General features: G+C 34.6%; 1 long non-coding RNA gene across 1 annotated transcript in view; it reads right to left on the bottom strand.

Moving 5' to 3' along the window:
- The window catches only part of LOC135117115 (uncharacterized), a 67597-nt gene that overhangs the window by 11814 nt on the left and 34017 nt on the right, over window positions 1-21766 (bottom strand). The window contains exon 2 of the long non-coding RNA XR_010276654.1: window positions 9600-9625. This is a non-coding gene — a long non-coding RNA (uncharacterized LOC135117115). The remainder of the gene's footprint in view (window positions 1-9599; window positions 9626-21766) is intronic.

The raw sequence follows: 21766 nt of genomic DNA, 5'->3' as shown, positions 1-21766 counted from the left end.
TTTTAAAAAGGAATTTGATAGCACGTATGATAAGGATCGGTGGAATCAACTGCTATGTTGCGAGTTGCAGGTTTGGTTCCCACACGGGCAACTGAAATGGTTGATTCTAAATACGTGCTGTGTGAATGTGTGTTTTTTTGTCAATGTACCGACGACAGTGCAACAGAAAGGTTTCTTTTTTAAATTCATTACCAAGTGATAGTGTTATTTTGAATCTAAACTTTAATCATTGTCCAATACTTATCGGTAAACTTCTCGATAATTAATAAAACTTTTGTTAGACTAACTATGACTGAGCTGTGCTATGCTAAGGTTTGATCGTTTATTCATAGGAAGAGTGACTTGTAACATCACACGGTGTGTAGTTAGTGTCATTTTATTATTTATGGACTGCATATTATTTATACCAATGGCTGAAAAATACCAATGAAATGAAAACCGGCAATCAAGTTGACATACTTTTTATGGAAGTAAAACGTGATTGTCATATTAAGTTTTTAGTGATATTATTTCTTTCGTACAATTTTACATAGTTAGTATCAACAAACAACTATGAAATACGTTTCAGTTGATTTTGGTTTTAAGTAAAGAAACCTATCCAAAATTCCGTAAATAACTGATGACCTCAAAAACTGTATCCATAAAAATATTGAAACCGGTCTATAGGTAAACATTGTTGATCGTTAGAGCTATTTATATCAAAGTGAAACATTTTCCCGTACCATTAAAACATCAAGGTAATATCGATTGAAACTCATATTTATAGAAAAACGTAGGCTTCGTCCATATTTATAGTGTATCCGTTTTCAAGAAAAATATCATAAATAGATTCTGCATCGGCAGCTGCGAAGGAAATTTAATCCTAGCACAACGGAAATAAGATTAAAAATAGATTACCGCAGCACTGCCTTTGAGGTACATACCAATACTAACATTTTAAAAATAAATAAATGTATAAGTACGTTAAGTAACTTTTCCTGTTTGCTTTTACTTTGCAGTAAAAATTCCAACGATTTCAAACAGAGAGAATCACGAACAATCTATTTTTATTTTATTTTGTGGAATTTCAACTCGGATAAAAATACTCCTAAAATTCTACGAGACGTTTTTCGGGCGTCAAAAATAATTCTTACAAGGGCACAGCTGCAAAAATCGAACGTAGTTCAATATTTCGTTCTGAATCAACCCTTTTACGTGAATGATCATGCGTGTCAGTTTGACACACTCCTTCACATTAGAACCTTCGCGGACCCTTTTCCTTGTCAACTGAAACATACACAAGAACTCGTCGATTCGTCCCGAAACTATGTGACTGTTCATGCGAATTGTAAAAGATCGTATTTACATGCCCCTATCAGATTTTTTTATTCTTATTCTTATTAAAATGTAAAGGGGAAAGTGAGTTTGTGTTTTTTTTGCTTTCAGGCTAAAATGGCATATTGGGTAGTGCCTTGGAGATAGGCTATTTATAATTAGAGTTTGAAGTGCAAAACGAGTTCTAGAGTGGAGACCACACCTCGGCAAACGTAGTGTAGGACGTCCTCAGGCACGGTGGAGTGATGACTTGCGCAAGACGGCTGGCAGGAGCTGGATGCGAGAAGCCGAAAATCGATCTCAGTGGCGTGCACTTGGAGAGGCCTGTGTCCAGCAGTGAACTGCGATAGGTTGATGATGATGATGATGAATTAAAGTGCTAAGTTAACGCGGAATGGGGATGAATTCGCGAGAAAAATTTTGTTACATACCTGTAATAAATGTATCTTTAACATAAACTCTGTCTAGTTAACCTGGGTGAGGCAAAAAAGGTCAGTAGTTCATGTGCACGCATGAGTTCTTGTGATACAGTGATTTGCAATACGTCAAAGACACTGTATTGGAAAACAATTGAATGCCTATCATGTTAGTGATCTTGGCAATTTGTATGTAGATACTTTGCTTACATAAAATACGTGCAAGTGCATGATTTTCAGATTCTTGTTTACTAGCTCTACCATTTCCACCTCAGAATTAGTAAGAAAGTAAGGATTCGAGAAAAGTTGCCTGATAATATTGTGTTAACACCTTATACATATGTGTGGCTCCTTAATCTTTAATTGCTCTAACTATTTGCTTAATAACTAATATACTTTTTAACGCTTACGGTAACGTTTTACGGTTATGAAGTCACTAAAATTCGAATAATTTCTTTAATCATATATTTTAATCACATATATAAAAAATTTCGCACTTACCATCTATAAATGTTTAACACTTAAGTAAATGTACTGTTGTGTTACCACATTAAATAACATTAGGTACAGACAGCAATTTGATTTGACGAATAGTTTCAGATTTAGGTTCTGATGATGTCAGACTACCAGACAGATAACCTAGCTGATGGGAACCTGTCACCTAAACAATAAACATATGCCTGTCGTAATATTTTATTTCGCCTCATCAATCTTCTATCGTCTTTTTATTTAGTGTGTTTCCAGCCGTCCAAAAAATTGGGTTTGAAATATTCCGACTTTTAGGTACCATTTTATATTTTAACGAAACTGTCTATTTAGTCTAACAGCGCATTCAGACTAGCAGAATGAACGCGTGACACAATCTGAGCGGAAAGGTCTGCCCTTTGAACCAGCAGTCGTCAATTCTGTGCTGACTCTCCTGTATATCCGCGACAACATCAGTGCAAACAAAACCTGCAGAAAATTGGCTAGTGTGAAACCACAAGTATTAATTAAAGCCTTGGCTTCCAAAAATGGAATCCTGTGTGAAATATTTTTAATAACTACATAGTTATACCATCCTGGTTTAATCTAATTCTCAAATACTAAATGTAAAAGTCGGTTTCATAAAACAAATTAAATGGCCCCGCGGACGGCTATTAAGATCATAAAATATTATTATCTCGTCTCTATTTACACCTCGAGGCTACAGCTGGGATCGTGAGTCTATTTATAATACAGCCTTTATTTAAATTACAAACAAATTATTGAAATTGTCTGTTTGATATTACCATATTTTTGTCATGGAATATTTTTGAGTTTGAGAGAATAAAGAAAGATACTTAAATAACGGTTTGGACCCACCAATTAAACAAGGCTTCTAAATTACAGAAAAAAAAACTTCGCGTGACAAGATGGTCATCCATCCACGGACTCACCGCGTCAAGCGTTGCTTAACCTTATGATCGATCGATCGAATTATTATAATGAATAATGATCTACATTCTACATCATCGGTCATATAAGATGACTAGCCTACAAAAGTTAGGTGGCTACGACCGCCTAGCGACGTAGCATTATTTATGGCGTAGCCGACGTAGCAGCTACGGCGTAGCAACATCGTAGACAGTTCTAACTATGAGCCTAGACTTAGCCTTAATGTTGGTGACTTACTAGGTACTCAATTTAACGATGTAAGGACAAGAGTTAATTGTAACTTATATTATTAATGAACAATAAGTTGGTTTGTTTGTTATAAGCAAGGAAGGCAGGATTAATGTTTTGTCATAAGTCTTATGCTGTGATTGGACTGGAAGAAGGAAAAGCCTTCTGTGCTCATCCTCTTGTAAATAAATATGGCTTTACTAACGTAGGACCCTTCATAACGAAGGTAAAACTATGGGGGATAAATTTTTATCAATCAGAACTATTCCCCAATGCCCATCTACTTAATGTCAAAATCTAAGGTCATAAAAAGCTATATGTAGATTTAATAAAGAAAAAACAAAATTATCACCGTAACTTGCTTTACCTACAAAAAAACTGACATCAAAATAATTGCAATACCTACAATCAACTCAAAACATATTTTTGGTTCGCAAAACTTAATTATTTCGTTCACTAGACCAAAATATTATCTTTTGAACTATTTTTCATATTCTGAAAAGTAATTGCATACACGTTTCATATAGCTTGTATGTTGGGTTTATTCTCGGAAATGTAATTTAGTTTCCTAGTACTATGGAGATAAAATTAAACAGGAAAACCTGACAGCGAAGTCCAATTTGTAACAGTCTCAAAATAGGGACTTTAATTTTAGAATAAGGGTTAGTATATGACTTAACTATTTTGTTTAACTTTACTTATGTTATACACGCGATAGTAACTCTGTATGGCCGTCACAGCATAACTAGTAAATTGATTAAAACCGAAATATTTGCTCAGATAATATAGAACCTAGAAAAAGGACAATGGCCACTTTTTTCCGGGTGCGGAAGGTAGTTCCATCTGGACGTGGGTGAAGCCGTGGGGAACAGCTAGTACATACATTTAGTATTCTATATAGGTAAGTACTACATTAATACTATCAAACAATGACTAGGTTTGATCGCCAAAATTATATTCATAACTAAAGATTTATTAAATAGAGAAATAATGAACCAGGCTCGAAATAATTTCAAAATTATTGAAAGCCCTGACTTACAGTTGGAGCTCCAATATTACGAAGTATGAATATTACAATTTAATATCATTAAAAACCCAATTTACTTGAAGACATTACGAAATTGAGCAATCTCACCGAATTGACCTCTAAACTATAAGTTAATTGACTTGTAAAAAGGTTCGTCGCCGACGCATAAAATTATATCAACCTATAACATCAAAAGTATGTAAAGCCCTTTCACACGAATAGAGTCAAACAGCGCGACAAAAAACACATCAAACTTAACGTAAACTTCGTCGAAGAATTAGGAATACAGTTTTAATTTTTTTTGATTTGATGATGACCAGTCACGTGTTATTTATAATATAAATTTTCAGACAATAAAACCACAAAGACACAAATCTACATGCATACCTTATCTTAAAAACACATAACTCTCCTTTACTTGGCGCAGTCGGAAAATCGCCAATAATTTTTATGCAAGCCACAGCTGTCTTAAGAAGCCACCAAAACAACGAGTCAAGAGACAGCTGCAGTAGCATGTGAAGTGCATAAATATCACATTTTCGCAGTCACGTAACACACAGTTATTTGCAGTAAGTGCTCCGACAGTTGAGCAGTTACTGCTGTTTGCTCTCGCGGTTATGTTGTGAACTGTATTGAACACGTTTCTGTAGTATTGAACTTTGCGATCAAGATGGCTGCTTGAAGTTTTAGCAGCGCTCTCATACTGGTGGAGTTTCGTCGCGCGTGGTGATACTGAGCGTATACGCGGGACATATTCTGAGCGGAAAATATATTTATTTGTCGCGTATCAAAGGAAATCTTTTGAATCGATGTTTTTTCAATTGTTTTTTATAGCTTTTACAAACATGTAACACCCATTCGAAACGAGCGTTGTTGCTTGGAGATACCGAGGGGAAAAATCCACTAGTGTAAAAGCGCTGTAATTATGATGATTATTTTTCCGACCCAAATATCGACCAATAGAATTGCACCATTCGACGTCACGTGGTACAACCTACATGGTATTATACTGATATTTTTTTTTGAATATTTTCTCTGGTCGTTGCTACGTCAAACTGACAGGTTGTGGCCGACATTTGGGACGGAAAAATAATCCCCCGAATACCACACGAGCTTCAAAATTATCTGGCATTTCCCTCAAGGTTCCCTGCAAACAAATAAAGTCGTCAAGTTTTCAGGAAAAATCGCTCGCGCTCGTTATTTTTTAACCTGAAAAACTTGACTCCTTCATTTGTTTGCAACGAACCTATCGGAAAATACCCGATAATTTTGAAGCTCTTGTGGTATTATAAGTGATAATTCGGAGTACTCCATTAACCAACAAAAAGTACAGCAAGCTGAAATCATAAGAGACTTAGGTGTACTCTTCGATAGGAAAGTAAGCTTTATACCCCACATGGAACATATTATTAAGAAAGCGTCCAAAATGGTAGGTTTTATAATTCGAATTACAAAGTGTTTTCGTAAAAGTAGCACCAAGATAACATTGTACAACAGTCTCGTACGGAGTATCTTGAAATATTGTAGTGTTGTATGGAGGCCCCACTTTGCCACACATATTCTGCGTTTAGAACGTGTACAAAAGCGTTTCGTTTGGCATCTGGCTTATCGCGAAGGGAAACACAAGTCTCTGCCCTCGTACAGTTCTCGCTTGGATCATTTTAGAATGCAACCTTTATCCACACGCAGAGATATCGCAGATGCCTTATTTTTACTTAAACTGTTGCGAAACCAAATTGATTGTCCCAATTTATTAAATCTTATTAGATTTCGGGCTCCTTCTAGATACCCTAGGAATATCATAACGCCACTCTGTCCACCATTTCGAAGGTCCGTGCTTGGATCAAACTCCCCAGTCCCCAGGATGTGTAGGGTTCTCAACAGCTTTAGTGATCTGATAGACATACACCATGACAGTATTCATACAATTTGTAAAGTTGTACTTGGTCTTAAATAATGATTGTTTTGTTTTTAATGTTATTAACCTGGTTTGTTTGTTATTTAATGTTATTTAATGATAAGTGATTTTAAATTAGAAGTATGTAATTTCTAATTAATTTAATATACCAGTTAATTTATTGATGTATCTTTTGTAACTTGTAATTCTAATTATTATTATTGTATTTTTTTTTTTAATCCATTGTAATTATCATGTAATCAGTTTTTAATATTGTACATATTATATTTACCACAATATTTGTACAAGCGGTGTTAACCTATAATTAATTGTTACACAAGTGTAGGATAACATACATCTTGTGCTGTTAATGTTAAGGTGTAAACAGTTGTTGGTTAACCTCAAATAAATAAATAAATAAATAAATAATTGCGTATGAAATTAGCCTTTTTTGTTCGTTTGTTTTGTGTTGAATTTTTTATTAATTAAACAACCACATAGGCTAACTTCCTACATAACAAGCCCACATATTTCACTAAAACACACTTCTATATTTGATCTAAGTTGTTAAATTCTACTTCCAGATAACTGATAAAGGAACGCGTCTTGACAAATAGTGATACATCAAAGCGCGAATCGCAGCGATACGTGCCGTGTGAAAGAGCCTTTACAGCCAACCTCTACATGTTTGTTAACACATAAATGCCGATGGTATTTATCCAGCACAAAGCTTGTTAAATGTCAGCTTTGTGGTGTTGGCGTTATTTCTCTATTTTGAAATTATTTTTAGTATATTTACTTATTGAATCAAGAATAATTTTGTTGAGTAGGTATTTAGAACTAAAAATGTTTGTTTGTAAATGGTGTATTAATGTTAAACGATTAAGATTACGTCGCTTATGTAAATATCTGAAAATAAACTTAGCATCCAGCTAGGTATTTTTTTTTCTGGGTACATGAAGTAGTTTTCTCATAGCTCAGATGAAGCTGCAGGAAACAACAAATACATTCTAATAATATTATTGCTAGTGAAAGAAATCAGTCTTATTTGCCTATTTACTAGGTTCACCAAGAATTGTATCCTTTATATAAGACAAGTGAAGCAAGCAACAAGTTGGGACAAGGTTTAACAATCAGGTAAAATGCATGCCCTCGAATAAAAAAATATTGTTTTTGGAATAGAATCGCTTACTCCGCGTCAATAAGTCTTGTATTTCACTTATCAAACATCCACTGAAATATTAATGTGCGATGTCCACTCGGCAATCGATATATTCCGATCGAGTTTTGTTTGAATAATTTAATTGATGTCGATGTTTTAGAATTATTATCGATGTTGTTATGCTGGCTCTGTTCTCAGTGTTTTGTATTCTGAGCATGTTTTTAATGGAATAATTTGCAATACCAAGCACCTTTTGATGTTAACTAAATTGCTTGTGTGTCCTTCGTAAAGATTATCTTAGTCAAAAATGTTTCTTTGATAATGTTCTAGGTAGATGTTTTATTTTACTAAAAGTGGATTACATATATAAGCCAGGTACTTGTGTGCTCATTGTCAATGTGCATTTACACTTACGAACATAATTTGGAAATACATAAAACCATAATGTCCCATTAACTTGGAATACCTATACGATGACCTTTTCAGATAAAAATCTATGAAACACCTGTCACTAAATTAAACAGCCGGTTACATTACAGGTGTCCATAATCCTCTAATAATTTTTAATTCAAGCCACTCTAATGATGATTAAAAACAATAAAGTGTGCCATTCACCGTCCAATTTACTGCAGGAACATAAAATAGATCGGTGTCATGACATAAGCCTGTAAAAGGTCGATTGATAGCGCGGTGTATGGCGAACTTTAAGTGTCAATCGCGATATTATAGAGATGTTACTTCTGAGCAATTTTATAACGATACCTGAAGGTTATAGAAATGTGGTCTTATTAATATAAGGTACAAAAATAAGACTCTTATCTTGTAATTTTATATCCTGGTAGGTTTGATAAATAGTGCATTTTGGTATGCTTAATACTTTTTGTCCACTGTGCAGCTAGTTAGTTAGCTATCTACAGACTCGTCAAGCTATGCATATCAACGTCTGATTATTTTTTAATAATTGATAATCGTGAACAGCTTCTTTCTACCGTTATTGCCATCATCGTCATCCTCTTAACCAACATTCTCATCATCCTCCGAGCCTTTTTCCAACTATGTTGGAGTCGGTTTCAATCATCATCCTCTTGTCGCAGTAGTATACTATTTCATTTATTAAAATACCAGTAGAAATAATTCAGAAATAACCAAACCAAAATAACGCGAAGGAAAGGTATTTTCCTCACTAACTTATTAGAAAATTACCTACATAAACACAAAACAACTTCTATTTATACCCACATTACTTCACAAAATCCCTCTTAAGAACACGTTAACAAAATTCATACAGTATTTTATATTTTCCTCTCGGTTCCAGGGATGTGTAACATAAGGTACGCCTCAATAACTTGACAGATTATTGTCCAAGCCGGGTAGAGCGAGCTTGTCATGGAGAAATACATAACTAGCGGAGATGTCATAACGCAAAATCTCCTAAAAAAGTAGCGAGCCAACATGCGGGTGCTCGGTCGACGAACGTTACTAGCTCCACTCTTATACGTCTTCTATGAAACCCGCCTATTATTTTCTAAATAAAATCACAAATCAACCAAGATCAATTTTTGACAAATTGATTTTGATTTGACAAGGACCCCGAACGTCTCGTTATTTGGGCAGGTTAGTTAGGTTACTGATCACGTCTGCCACAAGTTACTTTGACCTACAAGATTGCGCCGAACCCACCTTCCTTATGGCATCTCCGCTTTCTTTCCTTCCTCGGTGGATCTTGTTCATAAATACGTATTATGTGTTATAAGAACACAATGTTGCGCATCCCTGACTTCGACTATGTTCCGTAAGTTTTTATGTTTATTTTTAGTATAATATTGGGTGGGCTGTTCCAATAAGTTAAAGTGAGCACTTTAATTTTATAGGTAACTATACTAGTTCTTACCAGTGGTTTGACTCGCGTGTTTACGAGTGTCATTCTTCGGCTTATACAGGCATTATTCATTCGGTCGTCAATAGTAAACAATTGACAATTGCCAAATCAAAATATGACCAATAAAACCCGTGACAGATTTTGGCCGCTCGGATTGCGTCACTACAAAAAGCTACCAGTATGAAATCGCTATTAGGCTATATCTGTGTACTTTCCAGGTAGGCTTACTTGCTACATAATCCACTTAAGTAGGTACTTACATGAATGTTTTCCGCACTCAGGTAATCTGAAAAAACGAGAAGAATAATAATGTTTAAAATGTAACAAACATTTCGTACATTTCAAATTCGGTCTCTATTTGTACCTTATTTTACATTTTATTTTTAGAAATGCTTTATGAACGTTCACGTATTGTTTGACAAATAACAGACAATTGGAAATGGTTTCCAAACACGGTTTCGCGGAAAAAGCTTCCCGTTTGCATCTCAATGTTACAGTACTTTTTTCAGTACATTTCAGCCGGAATGGGTTTCCAAATATAAAATAGAGATAATGTAGCAATATAATATACGAAAGACAATAAAATATTTATTTGACATATTGTAACTTAGGGTTATTTATTTCAAAGACAGAGAAATATCCACATATCTAATAACTTAATTTTAAAGCATGCCTTATAATCAAACGAGTAAATTCTTAATTTATCTGCACCTATCAATTATTCCCTATTACCGCGTTTCCACCCGCGCGTCCCGGAGAAACATCATCCCGCTCTGGCTAGACTGTCTGTGTGCCCAAACATTGAAAAGTGTCCCGTATTTTTTGCCATACAAATAGAGCTACTTTTATAATAATAATACCCTTATTCTATAAAAAGACAACCCCCACTCTAAGCTTTATAAAATTAAATTAATTGTATTTATAACTCCATAAACACTCGTTACTTTGGTTCTTACAAAACTTTATTTGCTCTTTAAAACAAAAGCTGGTAGATACGTTTGTATACATTATATAATGAAGATACATAGGTACTACCCACGCTTAAAGAATATGGTTCTACCGTGGAAGTTCAAGGTCAGCCATACAATGGAAAATGTCTTGATGATACTCGTATTTTGTAGGTATACCTGCATACTTAATAGGGATGAGTTGTAAATCACATTGTTTAGGTTGCTATGGCGGAGGGCCCAGTCCAATGACCCTTAGTGATAGTTCTCAATCTAAGAATCAAACCTAGTACCTTATGTTTATAGTAATTTCGGGATATATGTTCTCTAATAACTCAATGGCGGTTTACAACTAAATTCAGAACACAAGTAACCGCATGTGACCTATACATATGCACCTCCGCATAAGCTAAGCCATCTAAAAATCGTTTCTGCATAGACACTCGTGCACTGTTCTATTAAAATCAAAAAATCAAAATCAAAAGTCATTTATTCAAAGTAGGCTGAACATCAGCACTTTATTAGGACATTTGTCGAGTAGTATACCACTAAACTTTTGGTAGCATAAAAATTTACTTATATATTTTGATTATTATGATCATAACCAAGTCTTTATGGAGAATATTATGTTGAAGTTGTTTCCAGATTTTATTCCATGTGATTCACTCTTTAGAACCATACAGCTTGAGTCTGACTTTTCATAAGAACGAAGGCCTATTTTTAATAAAGCATATTATTATTTAAAAAAACAATTGAATGCTACAAGTTAATACTACTCGTATACCATGGTGGACTGAAGGCCAGGCCACCACTCTAGTGCTCGTCGATAACACTGAGGAATTGCTACTAAATAATGTATCTTAAGTCGGTTAACCGATTGAAAAAGTGAGGTATACTTTTGTAGATTTAGTCCATAGAGTTAAGTTTGGATCATTTGAGGTGAGTCTCTTTTCTTCGTTGAATATTTTTTATCATTAAACTTACGCTATTATAAAAATGCTAATACTCAAATAGCTTGGATACCCTATACTTACATATAAATGCATTATTTAAACAACACTCGAGGTAGAATATATGTACAAGGATTCAAATATATCTACTTTTATATAGTCCTCCTTATCGGTTAACGGCAACCCATGGCTAATTCATCTCCTAGCGATCTGTCATTTTTGTACCTATATTATGCAAATTATATAATAATTGTATTCTATTCTCACACACATACCAACACCTACTAAATCCTGTATATAAAAGTCAAATTCAATAACGTTGAAATATTTCAAAAGCACTATAATGGAGTCCCACACTAAAGTGTTGACCTCGTATGAACTTCAAACTTTGAGAACCGCAACTTGATAGAGGAAGACGTTCAATGCAAAGGTTTGAACAACTTAAAGTATACAAATCTTCGTATAAACTTCATGACGATTGGGAACCGTTTGAAGATTTTATTTTCATATCCATGTAGTGGCATTTCCAGAAATGTTAAACTAATATTATAAAACTAAAGAATTTTGTATTATCTTATATGAACGCGATCATCTCTGGAACTTTTGGATGAATTTGAAATATTATTCGCTATAGACTACTTTTTATCCGGGTGCGTGAAATAATTCCTACCAGACACTACTGTACGCTAGTGTTTTACATATAGGCAAAACTCAAATGGGATTTACGTCGATTAAGTTTGAAGAATAGTTAAGCAGCACCTATTGGAACAGATCGATACAAACCAATGGATAGAATCAACAAACTCCAAACTGAAGCTAAACAAAATGTTCGGTCGACTGTCACATAACTGGGTACAATGACACTATGCAAGTTTATATACAGAAAATTAAGCAGACCATGACCAAAGAGAGGTCTGTAATGGTTTGACTTTTATATAGTCTCACTAGGTAAGATCACCATATTTATTACAGGTCTGTGGCCTCTTCTTTTACAGAGAAGGAATCAGCGCTAAGCACCTCACTTGCTAGATGCGGATTGGCAATTTCAGACTTCTAAGTCCATTTATTTTTCAGTTATTATAGTTCCTAATAACGGGAGTTAGGTAAGAGATATTATAATCTTTAGACTCATCATCACAATTCGCAGCTTCACAAATACCAACAAGAGACTTTTCTAGAGTAAAGAATACTCACACCAAAACTAGTGAGTCTTCTGTACTCCCACATAAGACAAGTGCTGGTAAAGGCACACACGGTTTTTATCAATATTTGTGTCTGATCGATCGCTGGGTGTGCTCCGACTATGAGGAACGAGCGCTGTGATTGACGATGTGAAATAAAGCACTTATTCCGATTACTTGTTTTTTAATGCTTGTTTACTATATGTACTGTCGTTTTGATTTGGGGTCATGACTACGTTTTTCAAAGTAAATAATGGACACGTTCTATCAAAATGGAACTGTAATATTATGTGTTTTTGTTGTCCAAAATGTTTGGTATGTATTTTATGAATAATACTAGCTTCTGCCCGCGACTTCGTACGCGGATCCTGTCCCTTATGCCAGCGACGGGGTTAGCAAAATCAAAGATCTGAATCGTCTGATATTGAATTTTAAGGGCCAGTGACTTGTAAACAACGGAATACGCATAGCCATTAGAAACGTTCCATATATTTAATTTTTGTACTTCAACGGCAAAAGCACAGCAGACTAAACAAAACGCTGAGAACTGAAGCGCAATAGGCGTGACCATAGGGATAAAAGTAGTGATTCTAATTAGTCCGCATTTATGTTGTGTGTGGCAAAAATATTACACGTATTATTACGTAAAAAAACATTAAATGTTACTGAGACGACAAAGTCGTGATGACTTAGTGGAAGTTGTGATGGTTTAGTGGGTAGAGAACCAATCTCTCAAGTATGAGCGTGCGTCTTTGATTCCAGGTCTGGCAAGTACCTGCCAATGCAACTTTTCTAAGTTCGTATGTACTTTCTATGTATGTATATATTTTTTTTTTTTACTGAGATATTTTATTTTATTGGGAAGAGACAACAAACAGTTACATTGTAAATAGTGAACACAGGCATTATAAACTAAAATAGATGTAACAATGCAACCCACAACGTTATCTACACATTTTGGATACCAATGACCGTTATTTGGAGGGGATGTTAAACTGTAGGTTCCGGCTGTCATTGAACATTCTTGGCAGTCATTATGGGTAGTCAGAAGCCAGTAAATCTGACCAGTTTTACCAAGGGGCGTAGGGTTGAGCGGTTAACCGGTTTGTGGAGGTCAGATAGGCAGTCGCTCCTTGTAAAACACTGGTACTCAGTTGCATCGTGACTGGAAGTCGACCCTAACATAATTGGGACAAAGGCACTTGAGATAATAACGACAATAATAATGAGATATAAGCACCGCAGGGCATTTGAGGCTGATGACGGGGAGTAGCGACCCCGCGAGGAATATATACTGAATTCTCCAGGGAGAGTATACTGTCCCCCATCTCTGGCCGGTCGGAGTGAACCATGACGGGGGTAGGTCTCACGCCTCTGGCTTGGCTTGACCGTCCAGAGTGGAATCGCTAGAGCAGGGTTAGTAGCCCTGCTCGGAGGATAGGTGCCTCGTGGTAAGTGACCCACAGGGAGCGCGTAATCTGCGTTTGAAATCCGCCGAGTTATCCTCACACTTCAGCCGCTCATGTCCCTGTTGCCCTCCTAGTCTCCACCTGCCACTTTTACATGTATCTAATACATTGTCATCGGCAGGTGCCATAGTTCCCGTAGTTTCCCCATTCCTAGTCCATTAGCATCCCATCACAATAGCCCCAGTAGTATTCATCCACAGTTAGCAATGGTATAGCACAGAACCGAGGATTGACTTTTTTTTTTAACGACGTCCACCGGGGATTGTCCTTGGGTTCATTTCTATAGTGTATAAAGGGATAATCGTCGGTTTTGTGTCACCATTTCATTAAAGTTGTCTCGAAAGGGCTTCAGCATGTTGGCTTCGGCGTCACGTTTGCCTCCCGAAAATTCGGAAATGTGTAGTCCCGAGGTCTGGAAGAGACATACAAAATAATAATGATATATATATAATGCAACAAATTCGGAGAGTGGGGGCTCGTGACGCCACGTCTAGGTATGTAAAATTTGTACTAAGGAGTGACTTAACACAAAATTCAAGCGTGTTATATCTTCGTTATTGTCTTGTTTGTGTGAGAGAGAAATGACAAAATACGTGTCCATTATTTTAGGGTTATCTAAAAGACAGACTAATTACTTTTTTTGATTCACCATACCTATTTCATATCATTCATTTCTATACATTTCAAGTGTAGTATTGCTCTTGAAGTTCCACATCAGGTGTTCCAGATCTTCGATGTTTATACGTCAACAGAGAGTGCTTATCAGATTGAACAACTTTTGCTAAAACGTCATACCTCTATATGCTATAGTCTAGCTGGGCCCCTGGAGTTCCACATCAGGTGTTTTAGATCTTCAATTTGTATAAGTCAATAGAAAGTGCTTATCAAATTGAACAACTTTTGCTAAAACGTCATACCTGTATATGGTATAGAGAAGCTGGGCTCTTGGGGTTCCACATCAGGTGTTCCAGATCTTCAAATTTATTATCTCAGCTGAAAATGCTCATCATATGAAACAATTTTTGCCATGGCACCATTTTTGTATCTCTTATAGTTTTGTTGGTCTGTTGGTGTTCTGCATCAGGTCTTCAAGTTTCGAAGATAAATTATAGCCTATATGTTGACCAGGCTTAATACTGACACAACAAAGAAAAAATCATTGAAATCGGTTCAGTAGTTCCGAAGATTAGCGTGTACAAACAAACAGACATACAGACATACAGACATACAGACATACAGACAGAATTTTTTTTTTGGATTTGTGCTCCATTACTGTTTCTAAACCCCACCCAATTATTATTTTTTTAATATATTCAATGTACAGACACAGTTTTTTTACAGATTTATTATATGTATAGATAGATGTTATGTTTATGTAACTTTTCATAGGTTATCGTATCTAGGGTTACACGAAAAGGCGGTTGGGGTTTACTTGTATCCCACCCAAAACAAAAATGTGAAAGACTGCCAAGTTCGATAATATGGGAATGCTTCGCCTATAAAAGAAGTGAGATCTGAATAAGTACCAAGTTCCATACACATACCTCAGTTAAAAATAGTTACTTTTTAATGATGTTACTTGGCAAGTTTTCATACACCTTGTTATAAACCTACTAAACGCAATGAATCAAGTATTTAATTTTCTATTAAAACTTGCCAAGTAATCATCATTAAAAAGTAACTATTTTTAACTGAGGTATGTGTATGGAACTTGGTACTTATTCAGATCTCACTTCTTTTATAGGCGAAGCATTCCATATTATCGAACTTGGCAGTCTTTCACATTTTTGTTTTGGGTGGATTTAATTTATTTTGTAAGGTTGTTTATTTTATTTTTTCTTATGATGAAGTTAGTTAAAGAAATGTCTCATTTATACTATCTTTTAGATTTTTAATATGCACTATGTTTCTTACAAAGAAATGAACTAGATTAACTATGACTAGATTTACCAACTGACTGACATGACATGTTATCATATATTATGTTCGTGGATCAAAGTTACACATTCGTTATTTTCGAAAGTGATTCACACTTGGCCGTTTTCAGATTTTTACTTTACTTTGACTAAATACAAACCTTTGTACCATTCGAAGATATATTATATAAATATAGATAAATTTAGTTCGTTTTAGTTCCTTAGGGGTATAAATTTACACCGGGTATAAAACACCTTCATTATTTTGAAACCGACTCACACTTGGCCATTTTCAGATTTTTCCCTTTACCTTGACATAAAGACCTACCTCCATGCCAAATTTCAAGTCAATACGACCATTGGAAGTGGTCTAGGTTTTTGATGAGTGAGTCAGTGAATAAGTGAATCAGTGAATCAGTGTATAGTAAAAATAGCGATTTTCTGACGTCAATATCTCAAGACCTACAATAGGTATATTAATGAAATTTTGTATTTTAGATAAGTGAGGGGGTCTCAACAGATACTAGAAATTTGATATGCGTAAATAAAATAGATTTTGAGTTACAGGGGGGTCGAATTTGGCCCGAAATGGTTCGTGTAATATAACCCACGGCCGGTGTGTCGCCTTTTTTGCTCGAACTTGGCGGACACACTGCCGTGTGTCTAGATACCAAGAAGTTCTGGAAGTATTTCTGTCACAGAAAAGTGTTTATATATGTGTGAGCAGTCTTGAATATTGAGTGGCATTTCAGTGGTTTAAAACATTTGGCCTCTAACGAGTGCTTCTTGTCACACGCCAAGGAGAAAATATGTCTTAATATGATAAGTAACTACATAAGTATTTCAGCAATCTGATAGGTTAAAATTTCCGCAGTAAACTAGGAAGTCATAGGCATGAATATTTCATATCAGTTTAGTATTCTAAAGGGTGCAAGCGACATTAGCATTGTCAGACAAATGGCGACTACCCACGGTATTTAGTACCTACCTCTATATCTTCGTATGATATACAAAATACTGTAAATAGCTAACATGACAGTGAAATATTATGTTGAACACAATAAATGATAGGATGACTAATTTACTAACATTTGTTTGTATGACAACCTAACAGTATTGAACATTGATTTATTGTTGTTATTGAGGTTTTTAGGAATGAAAATATTAAGCTGTACAAGTAATGTTATTACTAATGAATGAGTCGATATTTTGAGAAAAATTATAGGAAAACAAAGAAAACTATTTGTTTTTTTCACTTATTAGCCATATTTCTTTATCTACATTGTACGTGATTAATTTGTGAATGTTTATTATTGACTCCCTTAAGAAAGCATTTGATATAAAAAACGCTAGAACATAAAATTCGAGTAGTTACATAACTTTTAGTTCTCACATGCCAATTTATAACAGTGAAGGCCCATTATTGCCATGAAATCAAGTCCAAATGTATGTCAATTACGAAAGTTTCATAGAATCTAACGCCTCTCAATTACGATAAAGAATCAAGGGACGAAAGGATTTCAGTAAAACTTTAGTAAGGCGTATCACACACAATCACGGGCTCCTCTCTGGTATGAGAAGTTACGACTCATTTATTAATACGAGCTTTAACATGTTGTTAGTAATTAACTCGCCAATATTAGTTAAGAATTAGAGTATTAAAGCCAAGCGTGCCATAGCGGTATCCTCATAATTTATTGTTCCACTGGTAAATGAAAGTGTAGAGTCCATTATAAGTTTTAGAAGTCAAACTGAAATCATTTATTTCACTTAAGCAAAAGCACTCATTGAAATAAAAAAATATCTAAATAAATAATAGTCAATTCAGTTTTGCCATATCAGTAGTGCGTGATCAGCCTAAATCACCTACTAGTTTTTGCCACCATTACTATTTCTCAGCCGATAATCTCGGATCTCGGATAGACGGTTGCCAAGTTACTTTGAAATGGCCGCTCCTAATATTAAGTATCTATTTGTGGAGTTCGTGACCTCTAACGTCGTTTGTAACCTTTTTCTTTTAGACTCCATTTGGACTTATCTGGTAATGTTAAGAAGAAGTTATTTGACGTTCTGTGGATAGGTACTTCTCAGTTTAAGAGCCTCCACACTCTATAGACTAACCTCTGTAGGCCGATAATCAGTTGACAGTTTACTTTGAGGTAGGTAATTGTGAATTCAAATTTTTTGTCGATGTTATCGATTCGGATGTAATTGATAGTTGTAACGTCCGCCGTTCCATTCATAATATCCATACTTATTTATGAGCCTGATTAAAATATTACCTTATTAAAGTTGGTAGTGTGCCGGAGGCTTTAAGGCTATTAATTTGATCACTGGAAAACTATATTAACATAAATAATTATGTCTTGAATTTAAAAATTCAACTTATTTATTTGCAAAAACTTCAGTATGTAAGCCATTTGTCAGACAATAGCCACTATTATTTGTAAGAACGAAAAATAAAAGGTTCAGTTTTAATTAAACTACCCAGTTTAAACCACAACTTTAATGGATATAATCCCAGTTGGCTTTTTACTTTAATTAGAACATATTTTCAGGTTTATTAAAACAAACAAACAACAATACTTTTAATTTTTTGTGATTTTATCTTGAAGAAAAATTTAGAGGTGAACGGGCTAGTTATGAAAAACTTAACGACATAAAGAAAAATAAAACTATCTTCCCTCCAAGTTTAAGTTAGAAACTTTCAGCAGATAAGTTTATTATTTATTTATTTATTGGCTGCTTCTAAGTCGTATGGCAAAAGTTGTTTATTAAAACGAGTTCATTCACCTCTTAATATTCTTGTCTTGGAAATTGTGCATTCATGTGTTAGCTAATTTCTCCCGAAATAATAATGTTTATAAATATCTTTGTTTATGCTTCTACCCACGCCGTTTTCAGTAAAGAATAATACGTCTTCTTTGAGTCAAAGGATTGATAGAATTCACTGGGTATTATTTTTAAACCAGCTTTTACCAGTACCAGGATACACGAAATATTTCCGACGGGATGCCTCTATTATTATTATTATTTTATAACCAACTGGTAATACCTACACGATTGGATAAAATGAAATAGGTACCCAAACAAAACTATTAAAATAACAAAACATTTGAACCCTTGGACCGTGAAAGGGTCAAAACGGGATATTTTCAGTGGTAGTTTTGTAATATTTTGATTGTTATAACCGCAATGATACACCAAGTTAATATAACCTTAATTTTACAGTACCACATGGGTACCGTAGAGTATACATTGAGGTTAGTGAACTTTGATTTTAGATTTGTTTAATTACATCCAACCTTACTGAGTCTGGTTATTGTTGTAACTATGGTTCAACACGAATACTGTGAATTCAAATATGGATACATCGCGGGGAAACTTACTTTAAGTTTTATTCAGTACTAAATGTTCCCGATTGCACCTGTGTAAAATGCGAATGTAATTCTCTCTATCTGTTGCACTTTCATGCAGAAACTACTTAACTGATTTATATGTTTGGTAAACAGTCACAGCCTTGCTTATAAACGTGAAATAAATAATAAGTAACAGGACTTAAGGGCTGTTTAACAAAAATGCTCACTTATAAACGTGGCTTAAGCAGCATGTCGTAATTAATTAACCCAAATATTCAATCACTACTTAAGGCTTTAAGTAGTAATTAGTTAAAATGATGCTTAGAAGTGGATTAGATGATTTTTATAAGTAAGGCTGTCAGTGTATAGGTATAATAGACCAAAATGTTTATACTCTGTTGCGGGAAGTCGTTCTCTCGGATCGTGAGTGAAAACACGGAGAACATCCCGTAAATTATAAATTAAAATATTGTAGTTTCAAACATTTAAATATTGTAGATAACAAAAACAAAATTAACTTCTTAACAAGAAATTAAAATTCATATAACATTCTTGGTCGCCAAAGTCTAATTGTTTCAAAATTAACACCGTTCTTAGAATCCTTTTAATTAGTTAAATTTAAATAATTAAATGAACTCTGAATAATGTTAGGTAGTGTTTGGTCGCAGCTGGCTCGACGTTACTTAATTATATTTTAATTGAACCGTGTTCGCGTGAATACCGAATTCATTTGATTTTGGTTTTTCAGGAATGTAGGCAGTGTTTTAGATATCTTTAGCAAAACAAGTATAAAAATATGATATCTACATCGTTCTACAGGTTTCAACGCAATTTAATTATAATTTTGTGAATTTTGTGAAACTCGTAACATGCACTTTTATTTTCAGGAATGCATTTGTATAACTTTAATTTTCAAATTCTCAAGAGAAGGTTACACTGCTAACTAGTTTCTACTTTCACGAAAAATAAATGGTCAAAGTAAAACGTTATAGGTAAGTCATTTATTACATAAACAACAAAGACCATTATTTACTGACCAGAAGAAAACATTGTAAGTACTGCAATAAAAATAAATAAAGATACTCTAATATAGCAACAAAACGTCCCCCAAAAACCAAGAACCTCGTAACCTAAATAATAATAACCCAAATAATCAAGAAGGAATCACATTACTGTCATCCATTCCCCTGACACTTCAAGTCGGTCCCTTCATCAAGACGTCGTTGTATTCTTCAGGGACCAACCCTGGTGGATCCTCCTGTCTTGTGGAATACTTGGAGTGAGAATAACTTGACTGATGATTGAGACTGCAAGGTTAAATCCCATTTTCATGTAAAACGTTTGTATTTCGTTAACAACTGTGTACTTTCAGAACTTGAAAGTGGAAAAAGTGAAAAGCCATTTTAAAAAACTGACGGTTATGTTGTTGGTGAACTTGGGTTTCAATAGTCCTGTTGGACATTCTTCTTTCTTTCTCCTGCCCTGTTCCCAAATTTTACTTGGGGTCCTGTTGGACATTATGTTTGAGTTTATCAAGAGGAAAAAGTTTTACTAAAAAGAGGTATGGAAAAACCCATAAAGTATTGTTACCTACCTAATTAGTTACCATATTATCCTGAAACTTTTCAAGACTAAAAGACTCCTATTAACAACAAGAAACTTCGACCTTAATTTGAAAGACGGTCCTTTTAATGTTGTCACTAATCATGTACCTAACTACCTACGTACCTAGGTTGTAAGAAAAACAAAAACTTTTTTCCTGTCTAAAATTAAATAAGTTTTAATTTGATGCCAAATTGTGTAGAAAATTACCATTCACAGGATACTTCAATAATATTCAAGACAAAGCCTTAAACCAATTTCTGTTGAACACACATTCATTCCACTATTGTTTGGCCCACAAAGGATATTAGTTGGAACACGCATTTCTCTATCCTCGACATCCCATATATCGATATAACCATTAAGGCGAGGAATTGGTCAACAATAATTCCATAACCGGCACGCGCATCTAAGGCGCCAAAACGGGGTCGGAGCGTCTGAGCGGGGCGAGGATAACAATACGCGCGCTAGCTTATAACTAAAAGTCGTAAGCGACAAAATGGTTTTGTAATTTTAATATTTAGAAATGATAATTTAATAAAAATTCCTACTACAATTTTAAAGAGTATGTATATACTCAACTACTAAAAAAGTTAAGAGGCTTAAATCGGTCCCGTTTGCCCATAATATGTGAATCTCTTTTTAAAAAGAGGTATGTTTGATATATTTTTCTCTGTTATAAAAGTTACCTAATCATGTTTCTACAACTAACAAAATAAGGTTTATATCATGAACTTTCAGGTAACCAAGTTGTATTTTGATCCGTTTTGTATTTACTGAGAAAAATTGACATCCTTGGCGCCAAAAATGCGGATATCGATAGATATATTAATGGACATTCACGTCATAGACAATCTGGTGTGCAGTTTCAAAAGGAATATGTGAAGTACGCCTTTTGGGATTAAGGAATTCAAATAGCTGAAATTTTCAGTCTAGGTTGATAAAATTGTACGTCTTTAAAGTCATGTTATGGTATTTTTAATTTCAATCTTAGTTAAAACTA

Source organism: Helicoverpa armigera, chromosome 7, assembly GCF_030705265.1.
Source record: "Helicoverpa armigera isolate CAAS_96S chromosome 7, ASM3070526v1, whole genome shotgun sequence".
Lineage (NCBI taxonomy): Eukaryota > Metazoa > Arthropoda > Insecta > Lepidoptera > Noctuidae > Helicoverpa > Helicoverpa armigera.
Note: the sequence above shows the minus strand (reverse complement) of the source record. Positions and strands in the feature narration are given on the sequence as shown.